Consider the following 9,956-nt stretch of genomic DNA (forward strand, 5'->3'; position numbering starts at 1 on the left):
TAATACATACATCTCAACCAAAATCCTCTGTGATCCCACTCAGATCACACACAAAATCAAACACACAATATACCTTTTCATTATTACTTCCCACTGAGCTAACGTCAGACCTCGCGGCATAACTCACAGATCACAGGCCGCCAGTTGGCTTTAACAGTATTCATCTAAAACGTGCTCTAAAAGGACTCAGTTTTATAATATTTATAATACTCTTTATATTAGCTTTATATTATTTCGTTATAGTTATATATATATATATATTATATATTATATATATATATATATATATATATATATATTAATATATATATTATGGCATGCTGTTCAGGAATTAATCCTTTGAATATATGGAGTGAACCTTGAATATATTGAATGAAGTCTGAATATATTGAATGAAACCTTGAATATATTGAATGAAACTTCACTGACGTCAGACTTCACGGCATCTTGTGTAACGTGTGGATGCTATAGCTAAAAGTGAGTGACATCCGCTCGTAATCTTGTTGCAGCAATATATATTATATATATATATTTATATATAATATATATATATATATATATATATATATATATATATATATATATATATAAATTTAAACCTCTGTTCTCTATTCTGCTCCAATATCTTTGTTGCCAGGCATACTGTGCTTTACAGTAATACAGGCAAAATTTATCACAACATTTTTTAAATTTATTTGGTCAAATGACTTTGCAATCATGAAAATAAAAATTTGACTGTAGCTCATAAAAGTGTCCATCAGTGATGTCAGTATTTCACCACACAGATCCTCTAGCTCTTCAGTCAGTATATGAGTAGATGCACAGCCGATGCATGGACAGGAGGAGGCCCTCAGAGAGAGGATAGGTCAACAAATCATTCTGAATTTTGTTAAAGATTTGTTTTCATTAAGAACACCAGGCCGTGCTTAAGTGATTTATTACATGAGCCCTGACAATGCTGCTCTCTGTGTGTGTTCTACGCCGATTTCCTGCTCTGATTCGAGTCATTACACCAGCTCTAAGACAGTCGCACACAATGGGCACTATGAGCATCGTGGGCGACCACCCAGGGCGCAATCTATGTGAGGGCGTACGAGTGCCCTGGAAAAAAAAAAAAAAACTCTCCAGTTTTCTATACTGCTCATTTCCACGTCAAGTTAGTGGAGTGGGCGCCCTCATTGTCACGTCAACTTCCTGCTGAGAGTCATACAGGTTGTGTGTGTGTCAGAAGAGGCAAGGTGGAGGATAGACTGATCCCAGGCGGCAGGCCACACAACACAAACTGCTTCAAATAAATTGTATTTCATTCCTAGAATTAACATAGACCCATATACCTACATGTAATTAATTTGGTTATGTGAAAAATGAAAAAATAATAATAATAATAATCTGTTCAGTCATCTACGTGACCTCACGTGATTCCGGTTGATTGACGGGTGAACCGACGGTGTTGGCAAAGGTATAGTGGTTAATGATGTCGAGTGTTCATCATGGACCAAAGTAAAAAACCAAAGAAGCATCAGGTGCCCAGTTTAGAAAACGAAGAAAAGAAGAAGAGGAGAAACGGCCAAAGATAAAGGCATGCAGATTTCTGTGAGTGAAGTGAGGGACAGCAGCTATAGGCTGTTTATTAGCCTCTTGCCAATATGTTGCTATCAGCCACAGAAGATGACTGGATTTGGTCGTATTTAGTTTTGCTGAACTAAATCAAATCAAATCAATTTTATTTGTATAGCCCAAAGTCACAAAGTACATTTGCCTCAGAGGGCTTTACAATCTGTACAGGGAGTGACACCCTCTGTCCTTAGACCCTCGGTTCGAGTGAGGAAAAACTTGCCCACAAAAACCCTTTAACAGGGAAAAAATGTGGAAGAAACCTCAGGAAGAGCCACAGAGGAGGGATCCCACTCCCAGGACGGACAGACGTGCAATGGATGTCACGTGTACAGGACAAATATATTGTACAATGACTGATAAAATGACAATGAACTATTAGAATTGACATCATGTCATGCAACTAATTTCACCCATAGGCAACCTAGTCTGGTTTGTGTTTGCAACACAGCAAGTGCAAATTCACACAAATTCATTCACACTGAATTTTTTATTACTATACACTTATGCTAAGTTCGCCCAGGGCGTAAATGTAGCCAGGACCGCCTCTGTGCTGTGGTCAGAACCAGCAGCACTCATCACCACATCATACATAATACTAGGGAAGACAAGGAACAAGAAAAAACATTATTTCTGAAAGGAATTCCACCATGACCTTTCCACCTGCTTCAAATGTTCTAAACTCATTAAATGGCCGTTATCAGTATTGGGAACATAGACCTGAGGTAGTATTGGTAAGCCAAATCAAAGACTACAACAGAAGATTACAATCTCCACCAATGATATGCAATGGTATACACTGTCTCCAAATGTGTGTATGTTGTGTTTGGAAGAGTTTGTGAATGTTGTATAGAATGATGGCAACGGAGACCGTTCAGAAAGTTAGCAAAGTTTTAGTCCAGTTGTTACGGATCATTTTTGGTAAAACCAGACTGTGTTGCCAGATCCTGCTAGAGGGTTGCTGCTGAGACAGAGATGGGTCTTAACCAATCATTTTCTCCTGATTTGTCTGTCTGACTGGCACAATGTTCAGAGAATATGTGGCTTGTGAAAAATCCATTGTTTACTTCAGTGACACAGTGGGGAAAGAATCGCTCCTAATCTGTCTTCACTTCTCCCATTAGAGGCAATAAATTCTGCTTCTGGAGCATCAGTGGCTAATCCTGTGTGAGACAGAGACAGGAAGTGACTTTTCACTGAGGCATCTCTTTTCTAAATCATCTGGCTGGATGTATGAAGGCGCAGTACCAGCAGTGGGTGATAATGTTGAGAGCAACAGGCAGACCTGCTGTAGCATTTGCTGTAAAGATCGTTAAGGTTAGCGTATGAAGGACGTGAGCATGGATAGTGGTCAAACCAACAGGACTTTCACTCAGGCGACCTCTGTTTGTGTCCCATGTGAAACCAAAAGTCAACCTGCCTACAGTAAATGAACGTACGTAACACAATTAACCTACTTTAGGTATGCAATGCGAGTAACCAAGTAGTTTTGCTGCCAAACTTAACCAAACTGTTACCCTCAGCAAGCTTTACTTTGAAAGAGTAACCGGACATTGTATATTATTTATTATTGCTAACTTGAAAACATAACCATTAATCACTTATAATAATAGATGATGTTCACATTCTTGCCTTGTAGTTTGCAGCTGACCCTGTCTGAAGTATTGTTATGGTAGAGATAACAACTGATATTGGCCATTTAATGGGCTGATAACAATCAAAAAACCTTGTACCCAAAAGCCTGTAGCTGTGGTAGCTGCCAAAAGACTTTACTAAAGCATAATTCTTCCTGAAAAGTACAAAATAAATTAAGAAATACATGCTGCCTTTAAGGAATCCCATGTTCAAGTTGTGTCTTATTTATTTTGGCTTCAGTAAAAAGGTTACAGTTCTGCTACAGTGCTCTTACTTCCTGCCCATCAGTGTCTTCCCCATTGCTCCATTCAAATGTTATTTTAATGCACCCCTACTGAAATTCAGTAGGAGAGCCTGGAATTCAGTGGTGGAGCTTTGATAAAGTACAACTCACTTGTTTCATTTGATAGCGTCCAGTACCAGATGGTGTATCATATTAGGACAGAGACAGTGAAAAGAACATTTTCCAAAGAAAAACTCTGATGAACTCTGAAGATCATGCATTATAGGTATGTAGCAACTGATAATAATAACTGTAATAATGTCCAGTAATGTAATACCTGCCAATAATGTAATAACGTATTACATTATTGGCCAAATGTTATTATGTTATTGGCATAACATTTAAAAAAATGTGATCCGATAATGTAATAATACATAAATAGGACTGCATTTCTTGGAAATAAAAGATTATTTTGCAGTGGTTGGCACAGTCGTCATACAGTATTCATTCATCAATGGTGGTATGGTTGTAAGAGCCAATTTAAGAATTATTTGTTGTACAAAATCTTTATTTAGAATGTTGTTTATTTGCTTAGATTTGTAAATTCATAATTTCATGTATGGAGGAATATTATTTAATACATTACTGTGAAGTGTATATGGTAGTTAGATCACTTAGTGGAATGTGCTAGAATTAAGGAAGAGAACAGTGGCCATATGACCTACATGTGTTTGTCTAGTTATTAGTTATTACATTATTGGCATGTTATTACATTATTGCTTGCTACAGGGTAATTATGAATGTTCAGAGCAAAAGAGCAAACTCACTAGCTATTATTGTTTTGATTGTTATTTTAGTGATGATAGTGGACGCTACATAGAAAACTAATATTATTGTTTAAAATGAAGGGCATCATATCTGTCCTTGATAGATCACATGTGTCACTAATGGTTGATAGATCAAGGTGACTGATACATTGTGTGTAGAATGTACGTTCATTTTATGTTATTATATATGTTTGGATTTGCATGCTTAAAGCACACAGCATATTTTTAATATCATGAAGTCATGATGCCAAAGCTTTCTGTGAAACCCTGATACAGATTTGTTTATTGATGAGCTCACGTAAAATAAAGGTTGATGTTGGTGTTTCGTTTCTGATTATATTCTGTGCCATGAACACACCAAGAGATGCATCATTCAAGAGAATTTTGTGTAAAATGAAAGCAGTGCAGGTGAGAAATGAATGATACACAGTCCAGTGTGTGAACTGTAGTCTGTGCAGCTGACTTTATGTGCCATTAATGAGGCATATCATTAATCTAGACATAGAGTGGCCTACACACCAGTACAGCAACATGCCACAAGAAAGAAAAAAAACCTTTCATGTATTTTATTTAATGAAGAATTTAGAAAAAGCACAAATAATTAACAGCATTTCACAAAGTTTATAAAGTGTCCTCTAATTGGAAAAATAGATTAAAACTCTACAAGTTTTAGCGGAATCCGGGGATAATTATGAGTAAATAAGACCAATGAGTTTAAATAAGTTTGTGTTTAGAAAGATATTCAGTTCAATGCAAGTTGCTACTTTCACTTTCCGATGCCACTAAAATCTGTTTAGAAGTTACAGGATTTTAAAACTGATGCCATGAAACCATTTATTATTGGGATAAAGCAACAGAAGTGACATCATACAGATGGATCACAATAAAGTCTGGCTTTGCCATGGGCTTTAACATAAAGTCTGCACTTTATCTTTGGAAAGTGTAAATGTCCTAATTTTATTCATAGTTCAGAAAAAACATAATGAAGTGCAACGCCTTAGAATCATTTTCTTTGATTTTTTTCGAGCTTGCACAGAGTTGACGTACTGATGTCTTCTTAAGTGTATCCTGTTGATGTTCTTACAGCATCTGGATGAATCAGCTTTGCAATAGAAGGTGACTTTATCCTGCTGATTGCTTCAAATGCAGTAAAACTGTCAGTTTTGGGGCCTGGACATGTACAGCATGCAGTATGAATCCCATCTTCCCTACCTTACAGTCCGGGTTTAAATAACATTAAAACATGAAAATAATTAAGCATGAGAAGCAGAAACATTAGAGGCTTTAAATTCCACTTTGGGGGTTTTAGAAAGCAATTCAGGATGGATTGTCCTCTGTAGTTACTCTGTATTTAACCGAGCTGAACAGAACACAGATTATGTCATCTGTAACCCACCATAAAAAATAGGGCAAGGTCTCACTGAGGTTTGTGGCCTCATAAATACAAGGCGACAGAGCAGAAGGGGCGCTCCCATAACGCGACATAAGCACGCTGCGTAGGGCCCTGCGTCACTGCGTAGGGCCCTGCGCCCCAAAAAATAAAAAAAATAAAAAAAATAACGTGATTGACTTCAGCATCACATTTGCCGGTTTGTCCATTGACCATACCGTAGCACATTGCAGATATGAAGCGGAATATTCCATCTGGGTACGAGAAGAGAAAGAAGCGAATGCATGAAAATGAGCAAAGGGAACAGCAGTCAGGTAGGCAAGGAAACTTACTAACTAACCCCTCACTATTTTGGGGCTAGCTGCTTGGTTCTACCCACCCATTGACTGTGAAATATAATGTCAATGGTTTAGCTTGGTTGGGCTAACTGCTCACACTGCCCCCGATTCATTACAAGAGAGGTATGGGATGTTTCGTTGTCAACATTATACAGTTGCTTTGAAAGTTGTAATTCCAGATCATGCCAGTATTTCGTCATTGTTTAATATTAATTCACCCAGTTGTGCAAATTTCGTGTCAACTTGACGTTGCAGTGGAAATAGCTAAAATAGCATTGGGTAGAAGGTGGGAAGGGGAAGCGGACAGGCGAGTTTGAAACCGAATCTCGTCGTGAAATTAAAATTCCATCTTCCTCATGCTGACGTTTAGGGACACGTTTCATTGCAATGTTGCAATGTTGTTTATGGTAGCGCACCGCGGGTTGACTTTATTTTCATTGTCTTTACCAGTTTGAAGTTTGATTGAGGAGGGAGTGACTGTCATGCTAGGAGAGGAGTATGAGACGAAAGGGTTCCACAGATTCGTGCTCTGTGCGCGTGTGTGAGTGTGACGGCGTGCCAATGAGCTGTGTAGCCGAATTGGCGTGTTCTTAGTCAAATGAGAGGTCTCAATTTAAACCAATGACGTCGCTGTATGCAAATCAGGGCGCATCTATAGCCAATGATCTGTCTGTATGCAAATCGATGGCGGAGCAAATTGCGTGGCTATGCCGAGGGCACAGAAGGAAAAGGAGGCAATGAAATTTGTTCGATAACTTTGGTATTTTGTGTCGTAAGGGCTTGAAACTTTGAACAGTAAACTGCAATACAACTGGGAAGGCATTTGTTCAGTAACTTTGGTATTTTGTGTCGTAAGGGCTTGAAACTTTGAACAGCAAACTGCATTACAACTGGGAAAGGCACTTCACCTGTCCTGGCACTCCACCTGTTGTTTGGTGGAGTTGTGCGGGCGTTAGTGTGACACAGATAATAAAGAGGCCACCAACAGACACAGACATATGAGAGCAGATTTGTTGCATTATTAGACTAAAGATATAAAACACACTATTCACTATCATCCATTATGATTTTATCATAATAGTCATAGTAATCTACATTTGAAATACAAAGGCAATTTTAGGGGAAAATTTAATCCAGCATTTAATATTTTATTATTACTGAATTTATATTTTACAGGCGCTATGCTTAAGTTTTTGACCAGTGCAGGTTCCAGCCAGTTAGCCAGTGGAGAGCCAGTGCAGTCTTCATCAAGTACAGGCACAAATGAGCCAGATACACCTGCAACAGATGAGTCAGTTCCTTCAGGCACAGTGGAGGCAGTTTCCTCAGGCAGCACAAGCAGTGCAAGTTCAGTACAGCCACCATTGTCAGAGGGAAATAAGACGGCATCGGAGGCTAGTGCAGGGGTAGAGCCTCAATCTTGCCATGGAGTTTAATAAGATAGGATTTGCCATTATTAATCCTAAAATTGGTTAGAATGCAGAAAATGGCATCTAAGAAAGACTTGACCTGATGGCCCGATGACCCATTACAAGGGCCCCTTGCCATATTTTTGCTTAGGGCCCCATGAAGGGCAGAACCGGCCCTGCGACAGAGCAGTACAATGGAATGCTAATGAGTAGCTTAATTCATTCATTCTGCTCTCTGCTAAGTCAGGTATAGACTGACGAGCCGCGGGGGGGGACTTTCCGTTATATAGTAAGCCTCTCAGCTAACATTGGGCAAGAGGTGGGGTAAACCCTGGACAAGTCTCCAGCTCATCAGAGGGTTGACAAACTATAATAATATAATATAATATAATATAATATAATATAATATAATATAATGGGTCATTAGTAATTTGTGTGAAGTCAGTGTTATCCCAAAACAGACCGGCAGAAGTTGAGGACTGAGGGAACGGAACTTTTGATATTACAGCAGCCTAAAGGTTCTTTCACACCAAACTGAGTCCGCTCATTTGGCTTGGTTCATTTAACCTAGAGTGAAAAAATGTGCTGAACTGCACTTAAACCGTAGTAGTGCCTCTCCATTGAAAAGTGAGTATATGTATAAATATACAGCAACTATACCCCTGTAACATTGTATCACAAAACATCTGTCAGCCACCTTCATTTGACATGATGACGCAGGATGACAAAGTGGAAACTGTTTCAAAACCAAGTTTCCTGGCAGTCAGTGTGATTTATGTTTAAACCTCTTGGTTCGTTTGTCAACATGAACACCAAATGGAGTAGAACTAAAAGGCAACAGTCTCATTTATAACTTGTTCTCAACTAAATGAAGCGAAGTGAAGGTGTGAAAGTGACTGAAAACTGCTTTAGACACAAGCTTTTTAAAATGGTGAATGGACTGTACTTATGAAGTTAGCCTTTTTTTGTCTTCCTACCACTCAAGGCACTTTTCCATCTCATTCACCCATTCATACACTGATGGCACAGGCTGCCATACAAGATGCCAACTGTTCATAAGTTTGTGAGCTAATCATTCATGCACATTCACACACCGATGGCACAGGAGTAATTTGGGATTAGGTATCTTGCCCAAAGACACTTCAACATGCAGACAGGAGGAGCCAGGTGTGTCCTAGGATATTGTCTAGTTTTATTCTGCATATTTAAGAGGGTCCCCTGATTCAAACTGGGTCCATGCACCCAACTGTTGTCTCTTTAAAAAATGTCAGTGAGAAGTTTTAGTCAAAAACTAAAAAAAATAGTTAATCTAAGTTTGACGGCATGTCATACAACTGTAGAATGCTTATGTTAATATTTTGGGAATGGATTGTGACTGAATGAACTTCAGAGATGAGTTTGTCAGTTTCGATACCCTGAAATCATCACCGTCACTAAAGCTGTCAGTCATGTGCCTATGTGCCAAAACCTGCAAGAGTAATTTGCAGTCAGACAGCTTTCATAAACATATTTATTCAGTAGATGAATCCAGTTACCTCCATCTGAGGTCATTTCTCTCTTATTTGTTTCTACCTTAAGTTTGCCCCCACCGTTGAACACACCTTAAATTTCCGTCTTTTAGCTTTTTTTTGGTCCTCATATTCTATGTGTAAGCAGACTGTTGTCTTATTGCTATTATCATATTCAGCCTGTCTGCTCATATATAGTCTTCATTTGCTGCTACTGACGTCTACTGTGTTGATAATATGTTAACCTATCACACTGTTTAGCATACAAATGCATGCAACATATATTTTATCGTCTAATTTGTTTATTTCAAAGCAAATGTTTTATCTGGAGCCATTTACTGCGAGTGAAAACCCTCATGTCCTAGTTAAATGACAACTGAATGACCCTTCTTAATGTCACTAAATGCTGGAGGCGTACAGTGTGACTCACAGTACCCGTACAATATCCACAAGAGGCTTCGTCTCTACTGAGCCTTTCCACACTCAGTAGTCTTTACAAACACTTTTGGAGCCAGCTTTCATCCAGAGAGAGATGCGTGTGGGTAATAAATCCCTGGGATGGCTCCTATAGATGCTGCAGCAGTGGTGCATGTCATAAACAAGTGCTGCAGAAGCAGTAAGCGCCATCAGACTGTGCTGCTTGACACCCATTCAAAGATTTGGGTCTGGTGAGTTTGAAGGTTGTGTTGGCACGGTAACTTTCCATTATGTCGCCATGATGCAGGGTTGCTTTTGCACTTTGATGTCACATTCTGTTGAACTGAACCTGGAAACTGACTATATCACTAATATAGACGTAACGTAGCTAGCACTTCTGTCCCTATCTTACACTGATTTATACTATTGTTTATTTAGACTGCATGTATTGTATTGTATTGTATAACCTCTACCGTATATAAGGGTTTGTAACGCATAGATCAGGAGAGTCTCTCATCATTCGGCCAGGAGCTCTCCAAGTAACATTTTACTTGCTACGATGCTGAACTTGTTGTAATAAACTTGTTATGCAACT

Source organism: Larimichthys crocea, unplaced genomic scaffold, assembly GCF_000972845.2.
Source record: "Larimichthys crocea isolate SSNF unplaced genomic scaffold, L_crocea_2.0 scaffold269, whole genome shotgun sequence".
Taxonomy (NCBI): Eukaryota; Metazoa; Chordata; class Actinopteri; family Sciaenidae; genus Larimichthys; species Larimichthys crocea.